The 27,263-nt window shown below is 46.9% G+C and overlaps 1 pseudogene; it reads left to right on the top strand.

The window, feature by feature from the left end:
• Positions 1-574: 574 nt before the first annotated feature.
• Positions 575-24,518, top strand: LOC140455377 (cytochrome P450 2K1-like; annotated as a pseudogene).
• The last annotated feature ends 2,745 nt before the right edge of the window (positions 24,519-27,263 follow it).

Genomic DNA, 27,263 nt, shown 5'->3' with positions numbered 1-27,263 from the left:
ACCTCCCATTTTAATTCCCCTTCCCACTCCCTTTCCAACACGACCAGCCTTTGTCTCCTCCACTACCACAATGAACCCAACAGCAAATTGGAGGAACAACACCTCATCTTCCTCTGGACAGCCTCCAGCCTGGAGGACTCAACATTGAGTTAACTAATTTCGAATAACCTCCCTCCCCATCCCTCGACTCCCTTCCCAGCCCCTCCCCCATCCCTTCCACTGCTCCCTGCCACCAACTGGATTCATTCCTCCCATTGACCAACCGGGTCGTACCCTCTACCTGTCTTCATCTATCCCCACCTCACCACCCTGCCCTCGCCACCCCCTTTATCTGCACCCCACCCTGAGTACCCACGCCTTGTCCTGGAAAAGGGTTACACCTGAAACGTTCCCCTCTCCACCTCCTGATGTTGCCTGGCCTGCTGTGGGACTACAAGAGAGGGCAGCACCGTTTCTGTGCCAAGAAGCTCAGGTTACTGTGTACCCAAATGTTTATTGGAATTTCCCAGGGAAGGTGGGGCTTAAAAACACTCAGTGAGACAAATCAGGTAAAAGAGGCTGTTCTTTGCCAGTGGGGGACTGGAATGAAGGATATAACACACTCTAACATCACTGGTGTCTGAGCACTCTGACACAATGGCTCTCCTCAAGCTCTTCCCCACAGACTACACCGTGGCCCTAACGCTGCTGGCCCTCTTTCTCTTCCTGGTCGTGTCTGTAATTCGGCGGAGAGTTCCCAGGAATTTCCCTCCCGGACCGACCCCGCTTCCTCTGATCGGAAACCTACACCAACTGGACCCCAAGAGTCTGGACTGGTCTCTCATGGGGGTAAGTGAGAATCCTTCACGGGGGGAATGTCTGAGGGATGGGGCGGTGTGAAGGAACAGCTCCCAAGGAGAAGCTCACAGAGACCGAGAGAGACACAAACCAAAGCAGATCCGTCATCCCTGATCGAGGAATCTGTTAGCCCTGGGGACTGTGTTCTGAGAGTCTCTGATCTCTGGTCGGACTTTAATTCTAAACAGAACGGGATGCAGAAAAAAAACAAAGCAATTGCAAAGTTATGGCACCTCAGAGAGTGACCAATCTGGGAAATGTTCAATTTAATTAACATGTGACAGTAAAGCGAGAGTGACACCGGACGATGGACCGAATGGCCTCTTATCGTGCTGGATTTGGTCTGAATCCTGAAGCCTATTTGAGAGCTTATCAGATCCTTACAACCAGATATTTAAAGCATAGAGGGGGTCGATATAAAATGATGGAAGAAGATCTGGGAGAATTGAAAATCCCTGGATTTTGTATTTCAGGCCATTATAACCAGATATTGTCATTGTGAAAGTTCAGGAAAACACCTGAATTCATGTCCTGATCAAAAACCTGATCCAAAACCGAAGTGAGGTCAGTGCAAAGGGAAGGGACTGGTTTGTGAGAGTGAGTGTTCCTTTGAGGAATATCCCAGAGCCAAGTGCCCAGCAAATACGTGTCACAAAGGAACAGAAAAAAAGTCTTAAAATTCAGGCCAATAATCATGAACAAAATGAGGACTGATTTTCCTTTTTGGTTTGCAAATAAAATCACCGCTTCCCAATGCAATTTAAAGTGCAAGGGTCCATACCACCAGAGGGGGGCCCAAGGTTGGGAATGGGGTGGAGCAGGGTTGCAGGGGGAGGATTGGGAAAGCAACAGCTCTAAGGAATTTGGGACTTGGGAGATATGGCATGGTTTGGAGGAGTCAGTGTTGGATTGGGGCGGACAAAGTTAAAACTCCCACAACACCAGCCAATAGGGCTGCTTCTGTATCAGGTGGTTGTGGAGCAGATTCATAAGACACAGGATTTATAGCAACAGGATTGCAGTGTCATGGAGTGTCATATTAAACAAATATAGATCCAGTCTTTCACCTTTTTCAGGTCTTCATATGTAATTCCCAGAACTTTTCAAATGTTACATTCTCAAGATATCTTAAACAATAGGTGCCATCTCAGCTCAGATTCGCAGTAAGAGGATTCGCAGTAAGATTAAAATCAACGAGGTAAGAACAATGACTGCAGATGCTGGAAACCAGATTCTGGATCGGTGGTGCTGGAAGAGCACAGCAGTTCAGGCAGCATCCAAGGAGCTTCAAAACCTGAATAAAATCTATCTGCATCCCCAGTGTTCAGAACTTGACATGGATTCAATCAATTTTTGACCAAAATAAAATGTAACTCTTCAAGTACAAATTCACCCCACAAACTTATATGTGTGTGTATGCAGGGGAGACTTGTGTGTGTGTGCATGTGGGGGTGTGAATATCTGTGAGAGAGTGTAATGGGTGTGAGAAACAAAGCTCATTCACTTCAATAATTTCAGTCTGAGACAAGATCTGAATCAGTAGTGTCATTTATTTCACTCTTGCAAGAGGGTGTGGTATCCACTGTCCACAAGGCAGGGACACACACACACTGAATTCAACTAGGACACAACATTTATGTAATTTGATTCGTATTCTTTCATCCCATTGCTCCTCCCTGTTTACATCTCCCACTTCCCTAAGACCGGCACCCATTACTGTTGTTCATCTCTTGCCTTATCCGACCCTGTCTGTGACAAAATGTTTGTTTCTGGCCTCACAAGGCCGTTTGACCACATCCTGCTGTGGTCCATTGTTAGGTATATCCTCCTTCACTACCATCTTGTCATGATCTTATGACCTCATGACTTCTTGATTGTGGTTTGTCCTTGTTTTTGCAGAAACGGGAAACAGATGCTTGTAACTGCTGTTTGTCCAGGCATATCCAGCTTAAGCCCCTCCCCTCACAGCACCTTAACTATTTGTCTGTAACATCTATGATTGTTTGGAGGCACATTTCATTCTTGCATGCACATTTTAGCTAATACAAAAACAATTATGTATTTCCTTCACATAGTTTTCATTCTTGTTGACTCAGCTCTTGGCTGAAACAATTACACACTGGTGTGAGTTCATTTACCTTGCATAAGTAATTATGATTGCAGAAGTAACAGTACTTATATCCCACATGAGATAGAGCTTGTGTATGAGAGAGGGTCTGTGTGAATGTGTGGATCTGTAGGAGGGACTGATCTTATTTTTAAAGTGGCACTTACAGAATCTTACATGGATTTTGCCATGTATGAGCAAAATAAAATGGAACACTGCAAGTACAAACTCACCTCACAAACTTATATGTGTGTGCATGCAGGTGAGACTGAGTGTGTGTGTGCATGTGGGGGTGTGAGTATCTGTAAGAGAATGTAATGAGGGATAAGTCTGTGAGAGGGTGCGTATATATGTGAGCGTATGCTCTTGCCTCACCAAGCTCATTTTGTCCTACCTCGACTCCAGCCTCTCCCCCTTGGTTCAGACATTTCCCACCGACATCCGTGACACTAACCACGCCCTCCATCTCTTCAGCAACGTCCAGTTCCCTGGCCCCCAGCGCTTGATCTTCTCTCTGAACGTGCTGCCCTTATTTACATCCATACCCCACAAGAATGCCCTCCAGGCTCTCCGCCTCTTCCTGTCCAGCAGTCCCATCCAGTCCCCCCTCCACCAATACCCTCCTCCACCTCGCTGAACTGGTCCTCACCCTGAATAACCTTTCCTTTAACTCCTCCCATTTCCTCCAAATCGAGGAGGTGTCCATGGGCACCCGGATGGGCCACAGCTACACCTGTCTCTTTGTTGGCTATATCGAACAGTCCCTCTTCAGTACTTACACAGGCACTGTGCCTTAACTCTTCCACCATTACATTGATGACTGCATCGGTGCAGTGTCCTGCTCTCAGGCTGAACTGGAGCTGTTCGTTGACTTCACCCACAACTTCAACCCCACCCTCAAATTCATTTGGTCCATCTTGGACAGATGCCTCCCCTTCCTTGACCTCACCATTTCTATCTCCAGTGACAATCTCCAGACGGATGTTTCCCATAAATCCCATAAGTACCTGGACTACACCTCCTCCAACCCAGTATCCTGCCAGAACTCCATCCCATTCTCCCAATTCCTCTGCCTCTGCCGCATTTGCAGAAGTTATGCTGCAGTTAGACAGGACTCTGGTCAGAGCCCACGTGGAGCACTGTCAGCAGGTCTGGGCTCCACACCTCAGGAAGGATGGAATGCCTTTGGAGCGAGCACAATGGAGGTTTACAGGAATAATACTTCCTGGGTTAGGCTATGAGGAGAGATAATACAAATAAGGCCGGTTTTCTCTTAAGTTTAGAAGGATTACGGGTGATCTGATCAAAACCTAAAAGATGTTTTTTGAAGAAGTAACAAAGAAGATTGATGAGGGCAGAGCAGCAGTAAGGCGTGTGACAAGGTCCCCCATGGGAGACTGATTAGCAAGGTTAGATGTCATGGAATACAGAGAGAACTAGCCATTTGGATACAGAACTGGCTTAAAGTTAGAAGACAGAGGGTGGTGGTGGAGGGTTGTTTTTCAGACTGGAGGCCTGTGACCAGTGGAGTGCCACAAGGATCGATGCTGGGTCCTCTACTTTTTGTCATTTACATAAATGATTTGGATGTGAGCATAAGAGGTACAGTTAGTAAGTTTGCAGATGACACCAAATTTGGAGGTGTAGTGGACAGCAAAGAGGGTTACCTTAGATTACAACAGGATCTGGACCAGATGGGCCAATGGGCTGAGAAGTGGCATATGGAGTTTAATTCAGATAAATGCGAGATGCTGCATTTTGGGAAAGCAAATCTTATCAGGAATTATACACTTAATGGGAAGGTTCTGGGGGGTGTTGCTGAACAAAGAGACCTTGGAGTGCAGGTTCATAGCTCCTTGAAAGTGGAGTCGCAGGTAGATATGATAGTGAAGAAGGCGTTTGGTATGCTTTCCGTTATTGGTCAGAGTATTGAGTACAGGAGTTGGGAGGTCATGTTGCGGCTGTACAGGACATTGGTTAGGCCACTGTTGGAATATTGCGTGCAATTCTGGTCTCCTTCCTATTGGAAAGATGCTGTGAAACTTGAAAGGGTTCAGAAAAGATTTACAAGGATATTGCCAGGGTTTGAGGATTTGAGCTGTAGGGAGAGGCTGAACAGGCTGGGGTTGTTTTCCCTGGACCGTCGGAGGCTGAGGGGTGACCTTATAGAGGTTTACAAAATTATGAGGGGTATGGATAGGATAAATAGACAAGGTCTTTTCCCTGGGGTTGGGAAGTCCAGAACTAGAGGGCATAGGTTTAGGGTGAGAGGGGAAAGATTTAAAAAAGACTTAAGGGGCAACCTTTTCACACAGAGGGTAGTACGTGCATGGAATGAGCTGCCAGAGGATGTGGTGGAGGCTGGTACAATTGCAACATTTAAAAGACATTTGGATGGGTATATGAATAGGAAGGGTTTGGAGGGATATGGGCCGGGTGCTGGCAGGTGGGACTATATTGGGTTGGGATACCTGGTCGGCATGGACAGGTTGGACCGAAGGGTCTGTTTCCATGCTGTACAGCTCTATGACTCTATGACTGTATTATTAACAGGAAAAGGGTGGCTAAAGATAAACTACTTGCAATGTTTGGAGATTCTCAACTAAGGGACACAGTCTGCGCCAGATCGTTCGGGAGGGAGATGTTGGAAAGGGTGGTGGAGGTTTTGAACTCTCTTCCACAAATAGCAGTGGGTGTGGGATCTGTTATTAGTTTTAAACTTGAGGTAGATACATTTTTATGAAGCAAAGCCATGAGGGGATATGGGCCAAAGGCAGGAACATGGAGTTCGGCCAAAGGTCATCCATGATGTCATTGAGTTGTGGAGGGAGCTTGAGGGGCTGAATGGCCTCCTTCTGTTCCTATGTTCAACATTCTGGAATTCCTTTCCCAACACCATTGAAGGTTTACCCACCTGCACTGCAGTGGGTCAAGAAGGCAGCTCACGACCACCTTCTGAAGGGAAAATACAGATGGGCATCAAATTCTTAGGAATTGGGGAATAATATTCTTTCCTTCATTTTTTTGCCCCTTTCTTGTGCTACAGCTGACTAGAAATGAAACCTTAATAAAATAAATCTCTCTTTGTTAGCTCGCAGAGAAATATGGAAGTGTATTTTCAGTGGAGCTCGGCCCACTGAAGGCAGTGGTGTTGACTGGTTACGATGCAGTGAAAGACGCTCTTGTGAATCACGCTGATCAATTCAGTGGGAGGCCACACTTACCGATATATGACGCAGTTTCATTTCGAACTGGTAATTTCCCTCTTTCATCTCTGGGTTACTCTTTGGTCATTTCCATCTTCAACTCAGCTCACCCGATCATGGTGGTCAAAGTGTTGGACACAAAGTGGTGGACACAAAATGTTCCGGAATTGAACTGTAGCCTTTGAGCCACTACTTCCCTCAATTTATAAATACCCAAGCTTCTCATTCCCAATAATCCTGGGTTAGGCCAATGTTTATCAGTGATTACAACTGAACTGGTCCTGCTCCCCTGCCCTTTCCCTGCACCCCTGAAAAGCCTTTCCCTTGTCAGGCACTTATTCAAATCTTTTTTGAAAACTTCCATTGAATTTCCATTGATCAGGCACTTCTGATTATCACCAATCAATGTGTCTTTCCACAAACCCTCTTTGTTTCTTTTGCCAATGCTATGAGCTCTGTGCCATCTGATTCTCAGTACTCCAGCCAATGGGAAACAGTGTCTCTTCATCTACTCTGACTAGATCCCTTATGATCTTGGATATCTCCATCCAAAACCTCACACATCCTTCTCTTTTCCAAGCGATCATCGATCATTCATCTGATGGCGACCCTCGCTCAAGCATTTCCCAACAATGTGACGCTCAGAATTGAATACAATGCTCCACTTGAAGCCAAACAAGCATTTTATTAAATTTCAACATAACCTCTTTAGTTTTGCTGAAGAAATACACATTCTGTCAATATGTTACCTTGCAATGTGCTAGAAAATACCAAAGTAATGTCAACCAAAACTTGTGCTGCGTGAGAGGAGGCCTACTCGCAATTAAAATCATTGCATTTACACATACACGTAAATACATTGTGCAACTTTGACATCTCATCCAAAACCCCAATACGCTCGAGCTTCCTGCTGTCATATTAAATGGCAGGGATCAGATCCCGAGCTGCTAACAGACCTCACAGCCCTCCCTTGGTTAAGCTGCTGGGTTGGTAGTCAGACCCTGTTACCTTCCTACTTTTTATTTGCTGTCAATTGGCCGATTGCCAATACCCTGCTGTCTCAAGGTACTGCACTTCTTCCTCACCTCCCTCAATATAATGGGAGTCATTGAATACCTGGGACAATCCCCTTCATCAACAATTCATCTAACTCCATAAATGTTGCTCAAGCATCAGAACATTAATCTTCACGTGATATATTCGAGCTGTTCAATATTAAATCAACAAATAAAAAGGGCACATTTTACTGTGGGACAATCTTAAATATGAACTGACAAACACTGAAATTGGGAGGATTATTATAGAGTCACGGAGTCATAAAGCACTGAAACAGACCCTTCGGTCTAACCAGTCCATGCTGAACGTAATCCCAAACTAAACTAATCTCACTTGGCTGTGCTTGGTCTACATTCCTCCAAACATTTCTTATTCATGTACTTACCCAAATGTCTTTGAAACATTATAACTATATCCACTTCTACCACTTCCACTGGAAGTTCATTCCACACACAAACCGCACTCTGTATAAAACAACTGCCCCCATGTCTTTTTTAAAACCTTTCTACTCACATTTAAAGAATATGCCCCTTGCCTTGAAATCCTCCATCCCGGGGGAAAAGACACCTGCCATTCACCTTATCCATGTCCCTCATGACTTTATAAACCTCTGCAAGGTCACCCCTCAACCTCATACGCTCCAGTGAAAAACGTTGCAGCCGATGTGCTCCCTGTAACAGGGAGGCCAGAATTGGGCAGACTACATCAAAAGAGGCTGCTTGGTTACAAAAACCAATCAGAGGGAAGATGAGATTTGGTTTTACGGCTCTCATTCTCATCTGGGATGCAGTACCTGGGATGGTTCTAGAGGCAGGGTCAACAGGAACATCCAAAGGGGAATTGAGAATGACAACATCAAGAGGAATTTTGTGAAGTCAGGCCAATGGGCTCACTCCCCCAAAGAGCACTCATGGATACAATGACCTTCCTCTTGGTTGTAGAATGGTGTAATTCTCAGGAAAGGAAAGGGTGTTAGAAACCTGGGGTTTGGCAGCACTCACAGCAGAACCTGTGTACAATATTTGATCAGCTTTTCGTGTCTCACTTTCAGGTGTTGTATTCAGTGACGGGAAGTTGTGGCGGGAGAACCGAAAGTTTGTGATCTCAGCTCTCCGAGGCTTTGGCATGGGCAAGAAATCCATTGAAGACAGGATCAGTGAAGAGGCCAGCTTTCTTGTTAATGTGTTTGAGAGTCACAAGGGTGAGTGCTTGGTGGGACATGACATGCTGGGATTCATGGTTCCCTCGAAATTGGCATCTACAGAAAAGATTTTCACTTGAGTAAAAGATCCCAACACCAACTTCAAGAGAATGTTCCAGGGCAGCATCCACATACCAATGCTGCTGCTGCTGCTGTGAAGATTCAGAAGTATTCTTCCCCTCAGTTTAACTCGGTCCTGCCTGATCAGCAGAGACTCTGCCACTTTGGTCCTTTGACCATCGCCTCCACGTGTTGGTGACAAAGACTCTCATGTATACGGCAGAGATGTGGGTATCGAGGTACCTAGACTTGCTGAGCTATGGCCGTGGTGAGGCTCCCAGGTCAGTCACTGTTGGGGTGGCCCATTGGGGGCCTTCTGGTTCCAGGTCCCAATACAACTTGGAGACAATACAAAGCCTCCTTGTGAGATTTCTTATTTTAAAATGTGGGCTAGTCGTGCACACCGATTCTCACAGGACACAACAGGGTGTGACAGTGGTGCAGTGGGAAGGGAGTTTGAAGGTAATTTGAGTCCAGACTCTGGTGTGTAAGCACAGACACAACATGGTCTGTGTCTGGTTGTCTGCTCCTGCACAAAGCTTACTGAATTACTTCCATTCCTTCAGTGTGGACGATGGTTGCTAAAAGTTAGGTGCGATGGTGTATTAACAGCCTATCTCACGTTCTTCCCAACTCTTGGGTCAATTTAGGCATTTGTTTGTTCAAGCCATTGGTCCATTCCACCCCTAAGATCTGTTTGTTCCTCCTCGACTTGGTGTGACATAATTGACAGGTGAAATCACCGTCGTCCCTCCCTCTCACTGAGTAGACATGACTGGTACTGAGTTTAACCTTAAACATGCCTCAGGTGAGGGGTGAGATTGAAAAGGTGGGACCTTTATAGCAATCTCAGCCAGTGTGAGAATTGAGACCATGCTATGTGTTCAAACCTTTACACATGGCATTGGCACTGCTGATTGCCAGCAACATTTTGCCCGTGTCTAGTTGCCTCTTGAGAAGGAGATGGTGAGCTGTCTACCTGAACAATTCCAGTTCACATGCTGTAGGTTGACCCACAATGTCCTAATGGAGGGAATTCCAGGAGTTTGATTCAGTGATGTTAAACAATGATACATTTCTTCCTCCCACACTCCAGTCTCTTCAGAGATGGAGGTTTGAGTCCCACCGCTGCCAAGTCATTTTAAGCTGAAGGATTCTGTGTAACCTGAGGTGGAGGACGGGAAAAAATTGTGGCTGTAACAGCTGCTCCATATTGGAGATATTTCAGCGTCGGAGATGATTTCCTTGAATCTTTGGAGCACAACTGAGTTACACAGCAATGACCCTGTTCAGCTGTATGACCCAGCAGTGAATGTGCACAACTGAGTTACACAGCAATGACCCTGTACAGCTGTATGACCCAACAGTGAATGTGCACAACTGAGTTACACAGGAATGACCCTGTACAGCTGTGTGACCCAGCAGTGAATGTGCACAACTGAGTTACACAGCAATGACCCTGTACAGCTGTGTGACCCAGCAGTGAATGTGCACAACTGAGTTACACAGCAATGACCCTGTTCAGCTGTGTGACCCAGCAGTGAATGTGCACAACTGAGTTACACAGGAATGACCCTGTACAGCTGTGTGACCCAGCACTGAATGTGCACAACTGAGTTACACAGGAATGACCCTGTACAGCTGTGACCCAGCAGTGACCCTGCACAGCTGTGTGACCCAGCAGTGACCTTGTACAGCTGTGTGACCCAGCAGTGACCCTGGACAGCTATGAGACCCAGCAATGGCCCTGTACAGCTGTGTGACCCAGCAATGGCCCTGCACAGCTGTGTGACCCAGCAGTGACCCTGTACAGCTGTGTGAGACAGCAATGACTCTGCACAGCTGTGTGACCCAGCAGTCACCCTGGACAGCTATGTGACCCAGCAATGACCCTGTACAGTTGTGTGACCCAGCAATGGCCCTGCACAGCTGTGTGACCCAGCAGTGACCCTGGACAGCTGTGTGAGACAGCAGTGACCCTGCACAGCTGTGTGACCCAGCAGTGACCCTGTACAGCTGTGTGACCCAGCAGTGACCCTGGACAGCTATGAGACCCAGCAATGGCCCTGTACAGCTGTGTGACCCAGCAATGGCCCTGCACAGCTGTGTGACCCAGCAGTGACCCTGTACAGCTGTGTGAGACAGCAATGACCCTGCACAGCTGTGTGACCCAGCAGTCACCCTGGACAGCTATGTGACCCAGCAATGACCCTGTGCAGTTGTGTGACCCAGCAATGGCCCTGCACAGCTGTGTGACCCAGCAGTGACCCTGGACAGCTGTGTGAGACAGCAGTGACCCTGCACAGCTGTGTGACCCAGCAGTGACCCTGTACAGCTGTGTGACCCAGCAGTGACCCTGGACAGCTGTGTGACCCAGCAGTGACCCTGTACAGCTGTGTGACCCAGCAGTGACCCTGGACAGCTGTCTGACCCAGCAAAGACCCTTCAGAGCTGTATGATTTTTCTGTTTAGTAACAAATGTATCTGGACATTGGAGTTCATTCTGAAAGAAAATGTACAAACACTTAAATTCGAAGCTGCCCTTTGAGAAACCATGTGGGGATCTCACAACAGGGGAGCAGCGAAGTGGCTCGCTTTAAAGTGTAACCTTACTGTGGTTTTTGGTAAATCTCCAACAGTGAGTACAATGGGTACTTTTTGATTATATGTTTTTATTGAGATCTCTCTCTTCAATAAACCTTACCGATATAAAACATAGGGACTGAATTATCCTTTTTTGAGCGGTAGGACTGGGCTATTTTCTGCGTCTGTCGATTAAGGTGAAAATGTGGCCTTTAGTCGAGTCATGTGCTCTTCCTGTTGGATGTGGGAGATTGGGAAGAGTTTCCAAGTTACTGATGATTACATCTGCAGGAAGTGTGTTGTTTGCGAATTCTATCGGATTGCATGGATTGGTGAGAGTGGCAGGTTAAGGAAATGAGGAATTTACAGGAGCTAGGGGTGTGGTGGATGGCAGTTTCAGGAAGGGAGAAAAACTGCACAGACAGTCAGGTCAATAGGTTAACTCCAGGAAAGGTAGGCAGATAGTGCAGCAGTCTCCTGTGGCTATTCCCATCTCAAACAAGTATGTTGTTTTGGAAAATGTAGAAGGTGATGGGCTCTCAGGGAAATGTAGCCCCAAGTTTTTAGTAGCTAGACTGGCTCTAATGTAACAAGGCGGTATGTCGCCTTCAAAGTAATTGCTTGTAACTAAGAGGATTGATGTGGGCAGAGTGGTGGATGTGATCCAAATGGACTTCCGTAAGGCATTCAACAATGTTCCACATGGTAGACTGGTTAGCAAGGTTAGATCACATGGAATATAGAGAGAACTGGCCATTTGGATATAGAACTGGCTCAAAGGTAGAAGACAGAGGATGGTGGTGGAGGGTTGCTTTTCAGACTGGAGGCCTATGAGCAGTGGAGTGCCACAAGGATCAGTGCCTGGGTTCATTAATTTTTATCATTTATATAAATGATTTGGATGTGAACACAGGAAGTATGGTTGGTATGTTTGCAGATGACATCAAAATTGTAGGTGTTGCAGACAGCAAAGAAGGTTATCTCAGAGTACTACAGGATCTTGGCGAGATGGGCCAGTGGATGAAGAGTGGCAAATAGAGGTTAATTTAAATAATGCGAGATGTTGTATTTTAGAAAGGTAAATCAGACAGGAATTATGCACTTAATGGTAAGGTCCTCGGGAGTGTTGCTGAACAAAGAGACCAAGGAGTGCAGGTTCACAGTTCCTTGAAAGTGGAGTTACAGGCAGTTAGGAGAGTGAAGAAGGCATTTAGTATGCTTTTCTTTATTGGTAAGAGCATTGAGTATAGGAGTTGGGAAGCCATGTTGGACAGGACATTGGCTAGGCCACGTTTGGAAGATTTTGTGCAATTCAGGTCTCCCTCCTCGAGGAAGGATGTTGTGAAATGTGAAATGGTGTAGAAAAGGTTCACACGGATGTTGCCAGGGCTGGAGGGTTTGAGTTACAGGGAGAGGCTGAATAGGCTAGGGCTGTTTTCCCTGGAGTGTCGGAGGCTGAGGGGTGACCTCATAGAGGTTTATAAAATCATGAGAGGCATGGATCAGGTAAATAGACAAGGCCTTTTCGCTGGGGTGGGGGAGCCCAGAACTAGAGAGCATAGGTGTAGGGTGAGATGGGAAAGATATAATGGACGCCTAAAAGGGGCAACATTTCCATGTAAAGGATGGTACATGTATGGAATGTGCTGCCAGAGGAAGTGGTGGAGACTGATATGGTTACAACATTTAAAATTCATCTGGATATGTGTATGAATAGGAAGGATTGAGAGGGATATGGGCCAAGTGCTGGCAAAAGGCACTGGATTAATTTAGACCATCTGGTTGCCATAGATGAATTGGATCGAATGGTCTATTTCCACGCTGTACACCTCTATGACTATGACTCATCGAAAAGCTGCAATTTTGACTTCCTGCTTCCTGATTAATCTTCTGTCTTCCCAATTCTGACAAAACTCAGCAGGTCGGGCTGTAACTGTGGGAGAGAAAACAGCGTTAACCTTTTGAGTTCCCTTCTTCAGAACAGGAACATTGAATAGGGAACTGGTCAGATTTCTGAAGGGGCAGGGAATAGAGGGATATGGAGCGTGTGGAGACAGAAGGGTTTTAGTTCAGAAAGGTTTCATGCATCGGTACAGGCTCGATGGGCCGAAGGGTCTGTTCCAGTAATGTACTGTTGTTTGTTAAAACACTAACTCTGCTTTCTCTCCAGGAATGCTCCAAGATGTGCTGAGTTTCTCCAGCAATTTCTGTTGTTGTTTCAGATTTGCAGCCTCCACTGTTCTTTGTTTTATATGAGTAACTTGTGCTTTGTAAAAGATGACAATGACTGAAGTATTATTACTGTTTAGAGGCCTGTTTGTAATGGAATTCTGTGTTTATTCACAGGTCAGCCTTTTGAAACTGCACAGAATATGTATTTGGCTGTGAGCAATATCATCTCTTCCATCATATTTGGAGACCGTTTTGATTATAACAATGAAGTATTTATCCATCTAACAAACATGGCTAATGAGAACACGAGACTATTGGGAACAGCTCCAATACATGTAATTGTTGTTTTGTGGTAATGTACTCAGGCTGATTGTTGAGGTCATTTGCAATTTGGTGTGCGTGACTATTTCCACACCTGACTTGTTACGGGTTGAAGACTCTCGCTAACATTGTGTCTCAGTCATAAATGCTGATATGTGCGACAGGCTTACATGGGCTAAATTGGAAAACTTTTAGTGAGAAAATAAATGTGGAAAACTATTTTAAAATTAAGCAAAGAACTATGGGAGTGCTGGCAATCAGAAAATGGTTGGGAAGTTGCTGGAAAGACCCAGGAGGTCTGGTAGCCTCTGTGGAGAGAAAGACTCAGGAGGTCCAATGGCCCTCCTTCAGCACTGACAAAATTAACCTGGCCTGACACTGAACGTGTTGTCACCGTTTTGAGTTTTCTGAACTCATTTAGAATGAAATGAGGCAGTTTATAGAATCACAGAAAGATTCCCCGAACTGGAATCATTCTCCCAGACTCTTGATACGGAGAGGGGGTGGTGGGGGGGGGGGGGGGAGGTGGGTGGGTGGCGGGCAGGGGTATTGCTTTCAAGAGATGTGATTCCCTCAGCTTCCCACCTGAAGGAAAATGATGCAAGTGACATCAACCTGGGGGAGCTGGGTTCAAATCCTGCTGTGGTGGATGGCGGAATTTCAATTCAATTTAACAATACAAATCTGAATTTAAGAGTAAAACGATGAATATAATTGGCAAGAAATGCCCAGCTGGTGCACTAATTTGGAGGAAATCTGCTGTCCTTACTTGGTCTGACCTGTATCTGATTTTTGGAATCCATGTATAACAGGTGACAGCTGACAGGTCACCCATTCTGGATGAGAGCTAAAGCACTCAAACTAAAACTATAAATTTGGAGGGTTTGTGGGTTGGGGTGGGGGCACTGAGGAGAGGAGAGGAAGGGTGGGGTTGCCATGACAATCTCCTCTCTCCCATGGAGCATCACTGAAGGTAAGTAGTTGCTGCACTGACCGTGGATGAGCGATCACTGGATCCTCCAAAGGCCTGATCCTTATGTTCTTGTTCCAATCCAGCTGTACAATTCTTACCCATCTCTGGGATTTCTGATTCCGAGCCGCAGGAAGATTATTCAAAATCTCGTGAAGATGCATGAAATCTTTGAAGATTTCTTCAAAGCTGCCAAAGAGACGTTGAGCGAGAACAGTATCCAGACATTCAACGAGGCCTTAATTCTGAGGCATCAGCAAGTACAGTGACACACCTTTTCAGCGGTAAGGGGTATCTCCCCAGATTTCAGACTCCACACCAGGACTTTGTGGGTTTTGATGGAGGAAGATTCTGTGTTAAACATTTGTTAACATGTTGCTCAGTGCTGCCCCTAGTCTCTGGATGGAACTACGAATATGTAGCTTCAAGCGCCCACTGTATCTGATTATTTAGCTTATCGTAGTGCTCATGACATCACGTGGGTGCTCAATGTGTCCAGAATACAGCATTGATGGTGTGTGAGCTTCAATCTTGCAAAAGTCAACATGGAAAGTCTCATGAGTAATATAACTGAGGAGAGGTCTGTCCTTACTTCACACATTATTTTCCCCGAACACTGCCCTTGAAATTACACCTGGATCTGTTGTTCAGTGCTTCGGAGCCACACTCTTCTCATTTTGACTGGAAAATCAATCTCTTTAATGAATTTAAACCCCACATTCATTAAGTCCTGCCCCTTCATCTCTGCTGTGCTCCCAGAGTGGATTGAAACCTAATGGTGAACTCAGACAGGAGAGGCAACTTTCCTTCAGAGAATTGGAGGGTGATACAGCAGAGGGGAAGGTCACTCGGCCCACCATATTGATAGCTGCTCCCTGGTAGAGCTATCCCACCTCCCCTATTCTTTCTCCACTGTCCTGTCACTTATTTCCCTTCAAGTATATCCCCGACTCTCGTGTGAGCGTAGCTTTGTGTCTGTGTCAGGAATTCCAGTCACTCAGCATCGCATTGCAGTAGAGTGCTCCTTGTTGCCCCCTCCGACTGGACTGGTCCCTGACCCACCCTGCTCCTGCAATCAATCTCTCCTTACCTATCCAGTCAAACCCATTCATGATTTCCAACAACTCTATCGAATCTCCCCTTGATCTTCTCCCCTTCAGTAAATCTGTCCTGCACCCATGCCCCATCATTGACATTTTCCCGAAAGTGTGACACCAGAAGTGGATGCAATATTCCAGCTGAGGCCTCACCAGATTTTTATATATATTTGTGTATAAAACAGAACGGTGTGGGTTAACTTCCTGATGTACGTATTCTGTCCTACAAAAGCTTGATAGTTGCTTTAAAGGGCTTCTCGACCTGTCCCTCCACCTTCAAATTGGTGAAGTCGATTGCCTCCCCAAAGCCTGACCATGAGTGAGTGTATTTCTCCGTACCTCCACTTCCCGTTTCCCTACATCGTATTCCATCTGCCAAATCTGTCATTGTCATCATGACGTTCATGACCAGAGGCTGGAAGGATCACTATCCTCAGGCACACGGACATCCGTTCAGACATTTACGGAGCTGGATATTTTCCTGAAGGAGGCGACACACTCTCCTTTGTTTCATTTTATCTTGAAGGAGCTGGGAGGTGAAGATTTAGAGAGTAAGAAAAAGGATATCGTGGTTACAATCACTGACCTGTTTGCTGCTGGCACAGAGACCACCTCCACTACCCTCTGCTGGGGACTTCTTCTGATGGTAAACTACCCAGAAATCCAGAGTAAGGAATCCTTCACTCGGTGTTTGTTAGTTTGGTGGTTGTGTCTAAAATGGCATCTGATTCTAATATAATATTGTTGGTTGTATAATTGTATCTTGTTGCTTGTAATGTATATAAATGATTGGGAGGGAATTCAGACATGGCCTGATGGATAGGTTTGTGGATGACACAAAGTTCAGGGGAGCTGTGGATGGTGAGGAGGATTGTCAGAGGATACAACAGGATAGAGATTGGCTGGAGAGTTGGGCGGAGAAATGGCAGATGGAGTTTAATCCAGACAAATGGAAGGTGAGGCATTTCGGGAGATCTAATGCAGGAGGGAAGTACTGCACACAGTAAATGGCAGAAACCTTCTTAGCACCAACATACAGAGGCATTTGGTGTGCAGGTCCACAGTTCCCTGAAAGTGACAACACAAGTTGATAGGGAGGTCAAGAAGACATCTGGGCGTGCTTGCCTTCATTGGTCAGGGATGGGGGATGAAAAATTAGCAAGTCATGTGGCAGTGGTGTGGGACTTCAGTGAGGCCACATTTGAAATATTGTGTACAGTTCTGGGGAGGCTTTGGAGAGGGTTCAGAAATGGTTGATCAGGATGTTGCCTGGTGTAGAGGATATTAGCCATGAGGAGACAGTGGAAAAACTCAGTTTGTTTTCACTATAATTTCGAAGGATGAGGGGTGACCTGATCGATGTTTACAAATTATGAGAGGCATGAATAGATGGAGTCCTTAATGACAGTTCCTGGGTGACATCAATTTAAGGTAAAAAGGGGTAAGTTTAACAAAAATATGAGAGCCAAGTTTTTTTTACCCAGAGGGTGGTAAGTGCCTGGAGGAGGTGGTGGAGGCGGAGACAATAGTAACGTTTAAGAGGCATCTCAACAATAGAGGAACAGACTGGGAATAGAGGGATACTGACCATGTAGAGGTAAAAGGGTTTTAGTTAGAAAGGCATCACGTGTCAGCACAGTCTTGGTGGGCCGAAGGGCCTGTTCCTGGGCTCTACTCTCGTTTGTTTTGTTTTAGTCAGTCCTTTATGTTCCCTGAGGGAGGTTAGTTCCTGTCATGAGTGTCTTGTCACATGGCATTTCATATCTACATCTGGTGCTCAAACCCACCCTCCCATCGGGGTAAAATACTGACCCCTGTAAGAATCTGATTGAGAATAAGACAAGACATTGTCAGTCAGGAACCCAGTGACCATCAAGAGCAATACTGAAACAGCTCTGTGCTCAGCACTATATTGGCCATCTCAATCAGAAACACCTCCGTTGGTTGGTGTCAGAAAGTGCTGAAAGAGATGAACAGTTATCGTAATAAACAGGTCTCTGAAGTGGGGAGGGGGTCACTTGGATTGATTTGTTCTACTTTGGATCTTACTGCCATTGGCATCAGACTGCCCGCTGCACTGGGGAAAAGAAAAGAGCAACTCAGAGTCTTTGGACAACACCATCTCCATTCACAGGTCAGGATCTGTCATGTGCCTGAAACATTTGACCTCTTTAGGGGGATACTCTTGGGGTGGCCCTAAAAATGTCCCTAGAAATCCAGCCCCTGCCGAGTTCCCTGTCCAGCACGTTTTTTGTGGAAATTTGGGCTCGACAAATAAGCACTTTCAATCGGATCCTTTTCAAGGGTAATAAATATGAATAATGGAATGGAATTATTTTAAATAGATTGCTAAATTGTCCTCAGTAGTGAACAATAAAGATTTACCTTGGAAGTTAGCACACAGTGGGTGGTATCACATCAGCTGCGTGTTTGGGGCAGTTGTATGTTTGTACCTGTCAGAGTTGATGAAGCAAAGTATTGAGAGGGGAATGTACTGGCAATGGAACTGATCAAGCCCGTTCCGTGTCACTCAACAACACAAAGTTCTCCACTTCAGTTCAGTCTGCAGTAAACTGTTTCCCTCCATCCAAAGATCTTTACCTTTTTGCCTATTTCAGGGAAAGTTCAAGATGAAATCGATCGGGTGATAGGAGCTGGTCGATTCCCGAGAACAGAAGACCAGAGACACATGCCCTACACTGAGGCTGTGATTCACGAAATCCAGAGTTTGCCAACATTGTCCCCACGAACCTTCCTCATTCGACAACCGAGGACACGCATTTCAGAGGGTATTTCCTTCCAAAGGTATCAGAGATACAAGGCTTACTTTTCACAATTTGTGCCACTTGGAGCATTGTGAGAGACCAAAGAAACTGCAGATACTGGAAACCAAAGTTAACAAACAGGAGGCTGGGAGGACATAGCAAGTCAGGCAGCACCAGGAGGTGGGGAAGTGGGTGTTTCGGGTGGAACCCTGCTTTGGGACTGGCGGTGGGGGTGAGGGGGTGGGGTAGGGGATGGGGGTCAGAGTGGTGAGGTAGGAATAGGTGAACACAGGGAGAGGGCACGCTCTGGTTGGTCGATGGGAGAAATGTATCCAGTTGGTAGCCGGAAGGAAGGGTCGATCAGAGGAATGGAAGGGAGGAGGAGGGGCTGGGAAGGGAGTCGGGGGATGGGGAGGGAGGTTATTTGAAATTGGAGAACTCAATGTTGAGTCCTCCGGGCCGTAGACTGGCTATGTGGAAGATGAGGTGCTGTACCTCCAACTTGTGGTCTGGCAATGGAGGAGGCTGAGGATGATCATATTGGAGAGGGAATGGGAAGGGGAATTGAAACGGGCGGTGACTGGGAGGTCAGGTCAGCCCCTGTGGGCCCGGCTGAGATGCTCGGTTGACCTTTCCTTAAGTTTAAGTTTGGTCTCCCCGATGTAGAGAAGACCACATCGGGATCACCTGATGCCGTAAACTAGGTTGGAGGAGAGGCAGGTGAACCTCTGTCTGACCTGGAAGGACTGTCCGGCAGATTTTGCATCTTTTCCAGTTGAAGGGGGAGGTACCTGGGGGATCGGGGTGGGTGAGTTGGTGGGGAGAGTGGTACAAACCATGGTTTGGCAAACAGAACAGTCTTTGCCGAGGGCAGAGAGGGGTGAGCAGGGGGAGATGTTCTTGGGGTTGGGTCTATTTGGAGTTGGCCAACCTGACCTCCCAACCATCGCCTATTTCAATTCCCTTTCCCGTTCCATCTCCGACATGTCCATCAGTGTCTGTCTGGGCAGCCTCCAGCCTCCATTGAGCTCTCCAATTTCAAACAATCTCCCTTCCCATTCCCTGACTCCCTTTCCAGCCCCTCCCCTTCACTTCCACTTCTCCCTGCCACCAACCAGATACATTCTTCCCATCGGCCAATCAGGATACACCGTCTACCTGTGTTCACCAATCCCTACCTTGCCACCCTGCCCATTCCTACCCAAAACCCTCCCCTACATACGCCCCCTTTATCTGCAGCTCCCCTCACCACCAACACCCCCCTCCCAGTCCTGAAGGAGGGTTCTACTTGGAACATTGTCGCCATGGTAATAATATTGTGGTACTTTCTGAATAAATACAGGAATTGAATTAGAAGGGAAACATTGCTATTAAAAAATCTCATCGAACGTTCTCATACAACCTCAACGGTGAAAAATGAGGCCATTTCTCCCATCTCATCTGTGCTAGCTCTCTTTAGCATTTTGACAGAACCAAACGTCTGCCTTTCCCCCATAAGCCATTGGTCCTATTGAAATAATCATCAAGTGCTCTCCTGAATGCCTCATGTGACCCTGCCTTGACCGTACTACATTCCAAACCCAGTCACTAACTGTGGGAAGAGGTTTGATTTTAAATCTCACCTCACACTTGTGTTTTTTAAAATGCGTCAAATCGCACCTCACACATGCTTTTTTCAAAATGTGGTTAAAATGCGCCGTCTGACTCTCAATCCTGTTACAAACACTTTGCACTCATCAGGACGATGCCAATGAAAAGGGTAACATTATTGTTAATGAATGAGAGGAGAGTGCTGATTGGTTGGCCAGTAGACTCTGATTAGCAGAGGCTAAAGCAAATGCACCAGTTAATGATGACTGGCGCTTAACTTCCAAGGTCTGTTTAAGTTTAAAACTGGGCAGGTTGACTATGATTACCCTGAAGGGTGAACTGGAGAGAGGCAGTCACCTATTTTATTGAGTTGAACAGTACAATCTGTTTACGTGTTCCTTCTGTCAGCAAGCAGCAGGGCCCTGTGCACTAATCTACCCAGCCTCGACTGCCAGTAAATATGTCCCACTGCAGGCCAAGCAGCAATTTGGATTTTAGGAATTGAGTTTCTTTAATCGTGGGGATGTGCCGTTACATTTGACAACAAGATGGAGCCGGTTATAATCCGAGGTGTCTAGTGAAACTAACAGGATCAGGGAGAAAACTGGGTTTTCCACATCCTGCATGACTCACTCTCCATTAAACACAGGCACAGTAACACATTCAGAATGGCTTTCCGTGTTTTTCAGGGAACGTACGTTATTCCTTTACTGACCTCGGTGCTGTACGATAAAACCCAATGGGAAAAGCCCCACCAGTTTAACCCGGCTCACTTCCTGGATGCTGATGGGAATTTTGTGAAGAGAGAAGCCTTCATGCCTTTCTCTGCAGGTAACCGGTTGGAAAAGGGGCCGTGTGTTCTGTTACTAAAATATTCCCATTTCTGAAGTGAGGCAACTGACTGTGGAGAGCCAGCTCTGATTTGAACTGGGAGCGAGTTCCAAAATTTCCCAATGGGTTGAGCTCCCCCATTTGGCTCTTACTTCATCCATGGTCTGTGGGTGTCACTGGCTGGGCCCAGTATTTATTGCCCGTTCCCCGAGTCACCCCTTGAGAAGGTGGTGGTTAGCTGGTGTCTTGACCCGCTGCAGTCCGTGTGCTGTAGACAAATGCTGTTACGGAGGGAACTCCACGATCCTGAGCCAGTGACACTGAAGGAATGGGGAGATGGAAAGGACAGTGGATGTGAAGAATGTGGGATGAACCATAATCCCATTGAATGGCAGAACAGTCTCGAGGGGCCGAATGGTCTGCTCCAGTTCTTATTTCTCGTGGTCTTACGGTCAGGATGGTGAGTGGCTCGGAGGGACTGGAGAGTTTCAAGAAGCCAGTTCACCATCACCTTCTCAACGGGACAAATCGGGAATGGGCAGTAAGTGCTGGGCCCAGCCAGTAACGTTCATGTTCCATGAGTGAATAAAGAAAAGGGAAGTTAAATACGAAGGCTATGACCAGTAATGTCAATTAATTCAGCTCAGGAGGTGCCACAGGTCCTGCGATCCCATAGGGGTTTGGTGGGACCACACTCAGTCACAGTTTTGGTCTCTCCACCCAAGGAAGGGTAAGGTTACCTTAGAGAGAGTCACTGAGCTGACTCCTGGAACAGGGTCTCGGTGCTCTATTCCTTAAAGACATTGAAATATGGATAATTCTTCAGGCCCTGGAGAGGGGATGTGTCATAGAGTCATAGAGATGTACAGCATGGAAACAGACCCTTCGGTCCAACCCGTCCATGCCGACCAGATATCCCAACCCAATCTAATCCCACCTGCCAGCACCTGGCCAATGTCCCTCCAAACCCTTCCTATTCATATACCCATCCAAATGCTTCTTAAATGTTGCAATTGTACCAGCCTCCAACATATCATCTGGCAGCTCATTCCATGCACTTACCACCCTCTGGGTGAAAAAGTTGCCCCTTAGGTCTCTTTTATATCTTTCCCCTCTCACCCTAAACCTATGCCCTCTAGTTCTGAACTCCCCGACCCCAGGGAAAAGACTTTGCCTATTTATCCTATCCAAGCCCCTCAGAATTTTTAAACCTCTATAAGGTCACCCCTCAGCCTCCGACGCTCCTGGGAAAACAGCCCCAGCCTATTCAGCCTCTCCCTATAGCTCAAACCCTCCAACTCTGGCAACATCCTTGTAAATCTTTTCGGAACCCTTTCAAATTTCACAACATCTTTCCGATAGGAAGGAGACCAGAATTACATGCAATATTCCAACAGTGGCCTCACCAAGGTCCTGTGCAGCCACAACATGACCTCCCAACTCCTGTACTCAATACTCTGACCAATAAAGGAAAGTATACCAAGCGCCTTCTTCACTATCCTATCTACCTGCGACTCCACTTTCAAGGAGCTATGAACCTGCACTCCAAGGTCTCTTTGTTCAACAACACTCCCTAGGACCTTAAGTGTATAAGTGTATAAGTCCTGCTAAGATTTGCTTTCCCAAAACGCAGCACCTCGCATTTATCTGAATTAAACTCCATCCTTTCTGTTCAATGGACAGCCTCACAGTAAAGGAGTGTCCATTTCGGATGGGGAGAGGACAATGTTCTCTCACTCAGAGGGGGGTGTGACGATGGAATTCCCTGCCCTGAGGGTCTGTGGATGTTCAGTCATTGAGTAGATTCAGGACCAAGTTATTGGATCTGAGTTAAATGGATAGGAATGGGGAAGGTTTGGGAAGGTGGGGTGGAGGGAGCAGATCAGCCAGGTTCTTATTAAATGAGCAAAGAGCTTGAAGGGCCAAATGTACTCCCAGCTGTTTGAGTTCTGTCAGTACGGGGATGGAGAGACACACTGTGGGAATGGAATTGCTTGCAGTTGGTGACCATTGGGATGGTTTCAGCGATGGGGGTTTGGAAGATGGTGGTCTATGAACGGACTGTGTGTGTGTGTGTGTGTGTGTGTGTATGTGTCTGTGCGTGTGTATGTGTGTTTGTGTATCTGTTTGTGTGTGAGTGGTGTGTGTGTGGGGGGGGGTTCAGTGTGGGTCTGTGTGTGTTGGTGTGTGTGTCTGTGTGAGTGTACGTGTGTGAGTGTGTGTGTAAGTGTGTGTGTGTCTGTGTGTGTTTGTGTGTGTGTGTATGTGTCTGTATGTGTGTCTGTGAGTGTGTGTGAGTGTCTGTGTGTTTGTCTATGTGAATGTCTGTGTGTGTGTCTGTGTGTATGTGTGAGTGTGTCTGTGTGTGTGAGTGTCTGTGTGTGTGTGCCTGTGTGTGTGAGTGCCTGTATGTATCTGTGTGTGTGAATCTGTATGTGTAAGTGTGTGTGTGTGTCTGTGTGTGTGATCTGAGTCTGTGTGTGTATGATTGTCTCTGTGTGTGTGGTCTGTGTGTGTGTCTGTGTGTGAGTGTGTATGTTTGTGTGTGAGTGTGTGTCTGTCTGTGTGTATTGGTGTGTCTGTGTGTATGTGCCTGTGTGTCTGTGAGTGTGTCTGTGTGTGTGAGTGTCTGTGTGTGTGTTTGTGTGTGTCTGTGTGTCTTGGTGTGTCTGTGTGTGAGTGTCTGTGTGTGTGTGTCTGTGTGTGTGTGTGTGTGAGTGTGTGTGTGTCTGTGTGTATTGGTGTGTCTGTGTGTGTCTCTGTGTGTGTCTCTGTGTGTGAGTGTGTGTGTTTGTGTGTGTGAGTGTGTCTGTGTTTGTGTGTGAGTGTATGTGTGTCTGTGTGTGTGTATCTGTGTGTGTGTCTGTGTGTCTGTGTGTGTGTTTGTGTGTGTGCGTCTGTGTGTCTATCTGTGTGTGAGTCTCTGTGTGTCTGTATGTGTGTGCGTGTGTGTCTCTGTGTGTGTGAGTGTCTGTGTGTGTGTGTGTCTGTGTTTGAGTGTCTGTGTGTCTGTGTGTGTCTGTGTGTGTGTGTTGTGTGTGTGTCTGTGTGTGTGTGTGTGTGTGTGTGGGGGGGGGGGGGGTGAGGTACTGACCGTTCCCTGTTCTTTTTCAGGTCGGAGGGTGTGCGCTGGTGAGGCACTGGCTAAAGTGGAGCTTTTCCTGTTCTTCACCACCCTGCTGCAGAAGTTCCACTTCCAGGCCCCACCAGGGGTGACCGACCTGGACACTAGCCCGAGAATCGGCTTAGTGTCCAACCCAAAACCCCACCGGGTTTGTGCTGTGTCTCGCTGATGGGACCCAGCGACAGGCCCAGTCGGTCTTTCACTGCTGGGTTTCTAAAGGAGGGAGCTGCAGCACCAAGTGTGAGGCAGCACCAGAACCGGATTACCCTGTCTCTATGTGACGTGGCACACAATCATTTACTCTTCATACAAATCTATATCGTCCCACCTTCACTTCTGTAAGGATAATGTTTCTGAGGAATCAACTGAGACTGTTCTCCCATTACAAAAGGAGGCAGACATTTCATTGAGGGTTTGAATGCTCTTTGCAAATTAACTCAGACCCCATTCCAAACCTGTGTGACTGATTCATTTCGAGAAAATCCTTGCTTTTTGGAGCATTACATTCATTGAGTTATTTGAACTGATGCTTTGCAATGACTGAATGATTAAACCATGTTCCCGAATCTTGCAATAATTCGCATGTCTCTCTGAATTGTTTGTTTGGCAGGTTTCACACAGCCTAGTCAGACTGGTCGGTCTAGTTCCATAGAAACCTAATTGTGCAAAAACTGTCAGATTAATTTGAATAACTCAAAGGTTTAACCATGTTCGCTATTAGAGTCGTACAGTCATAGAGATGTACAGCACGGAAACAGGCCGTTCAGTCCACCTTGTCCATGCTGACCAGATATCCCAACCTAATCTAGGCCCATTTGCCAGCACTTGGCCCATATCCCTCCAAACCCTTCCTATTCATATACCCATCCAGATGCCTTTTAAATGTTGTAATTGTTCCAACCTCCACCACTTCCTCTGGCAGCTCATTCCATACACTCAACAGTCTCCATGTGAAAAAATTGTCCCTGAAGTCCCTTTTAAATCTTGCCCCTCTCAGATTAAACCTAAACCCCTCGCGTTTTAGACTCCCTACCTTGCGGAAATGACATTGGCTGTTCACCCTCTCCATATCCTTCATGGTTTTTGTAAACCCCTATAAAGTCACCCCTCAGCCTCGACACTCCAGGGAAAACAGCCCCAGCCTGTTCAGCCTCTCCCTGTAGCTCAAATAACCCTCGCAACATCCTTGTAAATCTTTTCTGAACCCTTTCAAGTTTCACAACATCCTTCCTATAACAGGGAGACCCGAACTGAATACAGTATTCCAAAAGGGCCCTACCCAAGGTCCTGTACAACCACAACATGATCTCCAACACCTACACTGAAGTGAATTGTTAATCTGCAACAGCCCATTTTGCTCTCTGTAATAATTGAGGAGTCACAGCTGGAAAGGAAAATTGTTTCTTATTGGACACCAAAATAGAGCCACGACTTGTTTTGTATGTGGGCTAGTCCCAGCCTGGGGCAGACAGTTCTGTAGACCCACCCCTGAGTCTGCAGCACGATGGTCCTGTGGTTAGCATGCTGCCTCACAGCGTCAGGGACCCGGGTTCGATCCCAGACTCGGGCGATTGTCTGTGTGGAATTTGCACAGTCTCCCTGTGTCTGTGTGGGTTTCCTCCCACGATCCAAAGATGTGCAGGTTAGGCTGGATTGGCTGTGCTCAATTACCCCACAGTGTTCAGGGATGTGGTTAGGTGCATGAATCAGGGGTAAATGTAGAGTAATAGGGTGGGTTACTCTTCAGAGGGTCAGTGTGGACTTGTTGGGCTGAATGGCCTGTTTCCGTCCTGTGAGGATTCTACTCTATGAACAGTGCCCAGAGTGTGGGGCCTGGACTGGTGGCTGGTTGCTTGCTGTTTTGAGTCAGAGCATGGAGATGAGCAGGTTTGTACTTTACCTCTGTTACACAGGCTCATAACACTGAGAGGTCACATGATCGAGAATTCATGCTGCCTTTTTGAACACCTTTGTATCCCTGGGTCTGTCACTTAAACAGATCTCTGATTGCAACTCACAGCATCCCCGGGAATGGGGCAGACCAAGATTAATCTTTGTGCATTTAGGGAAGAGATAGAATCCCCACAGTGTGTGACAGGCCATTCGGCCCAACAGGTCCACACCAACCTGTGGGCGGCACGGTGGCACAGTGGTTAGCACTGCTGCCTCACAGCGCCAGAGACCCGGGTTCAATTCCCATCTCAGGCGACTCTCTGTGTGGAGTTTGCACATTCTCCCCATGTCTGCGTGGGTTTCCTCCGGGTGCTCTGGTTTCCTCCCACACTCCAAAGATGTGCAGGTCAGGTGAATTGGCCATGCTAAATTGCCCGTAGTGTTAGGTAAGGAGTAGATGTAGGGGTATGGGTGGGTTGCGCTTCGGCGGGGCGGTGTGGACTTGTTGGGCCGAAGGGCCTGTTTCCACACTGTAAGTAATCTAAAGTAATCTAATCTAAACCCTCCAAAGAGCATCCTACCCACATCCATCTTCAACCCTAACCCTGCTCGCCTCGTGGCTAATGCACCATCCTGCACATCCCTAGATACTGTGGACGATTTAACACAGGCCAATCCACCCTAACCCACAGCCTTGAACACTCTGGGCAATTTACCGTGCCAATCCACCGAACCTGCACATCCCTGGACACAATGGGCAATCCACCTAAGGTGCACATCTTTGGACTGTGGGAGGAAACTGGAGCACCTGGAGGAAACCCACTCAGACACGGGGAGAATGTGCAAACTCCACACAGACAGTTGCCCGAGGGTGGGATTGAACCTGGGTCCCTGCTGTTGTGAGGCAGCTGTGCTAACCACTGAGCCACCGTGCTGCCCCTCGATCTCCACTGTCTTTCTCTCCCTTCCATGTCACCTTCTACTGCTATTGCTGAAGGCATCTCACTTACATAACAATGTAGGAACACAAGAAGTGGGAATGGGACTGACCAATTAAACCCCTTGATTTAATATGACTAAGGCTGAACTCATCTTAGGCTTCAACTCCACTTTCCTGCCCACTCTCCATATCCCTTCAACCCATCACTAATTAAACATCTGTCTATCTCCTCCTTAACGTGAATCAATGTCCTGGCATCCACCACACTCTGGGCGAATGAACTCACAACACTTTGATGGAAGCACTTCCCCCTCATTCCTTTTTTAAATTGGATACCTCTTAGTCTCAATTTTATTTCACTCTCTCATGGGATGTGGGCATTGATGGCTGGGCCCACCATTCACTGCCCGTCCCATACCCTCTGTGACTCCCTTGTTAGGTCCACGACCCCAACACCAACCCACCCTTCACACCCAGCACCCTCCCTTGCCACCACACGAAGTGCAAAAT

This window comes from Chiloscyllium punctatum, chromosome 30 (genome assembly GCF_047496795.1).
Source record: "Chiloscyllium punctatum isolate Juve2018m chromosome 30, sChiPun1.3, whole genome shotgun sequence".
In the NCBI taxonomy this organism is placed as follows: Eukaryota; Metazoa; Chordata; class Chondrichthyes; order Orectolobiformes; family Hemiscylliidae; genus Chiloscyllium; species Chiloscyllium punctatum.
Note: the sequence above shows the minus strand (reverse complement) of the source record. Positions and strands in the feature narration are given on the sequence as shown.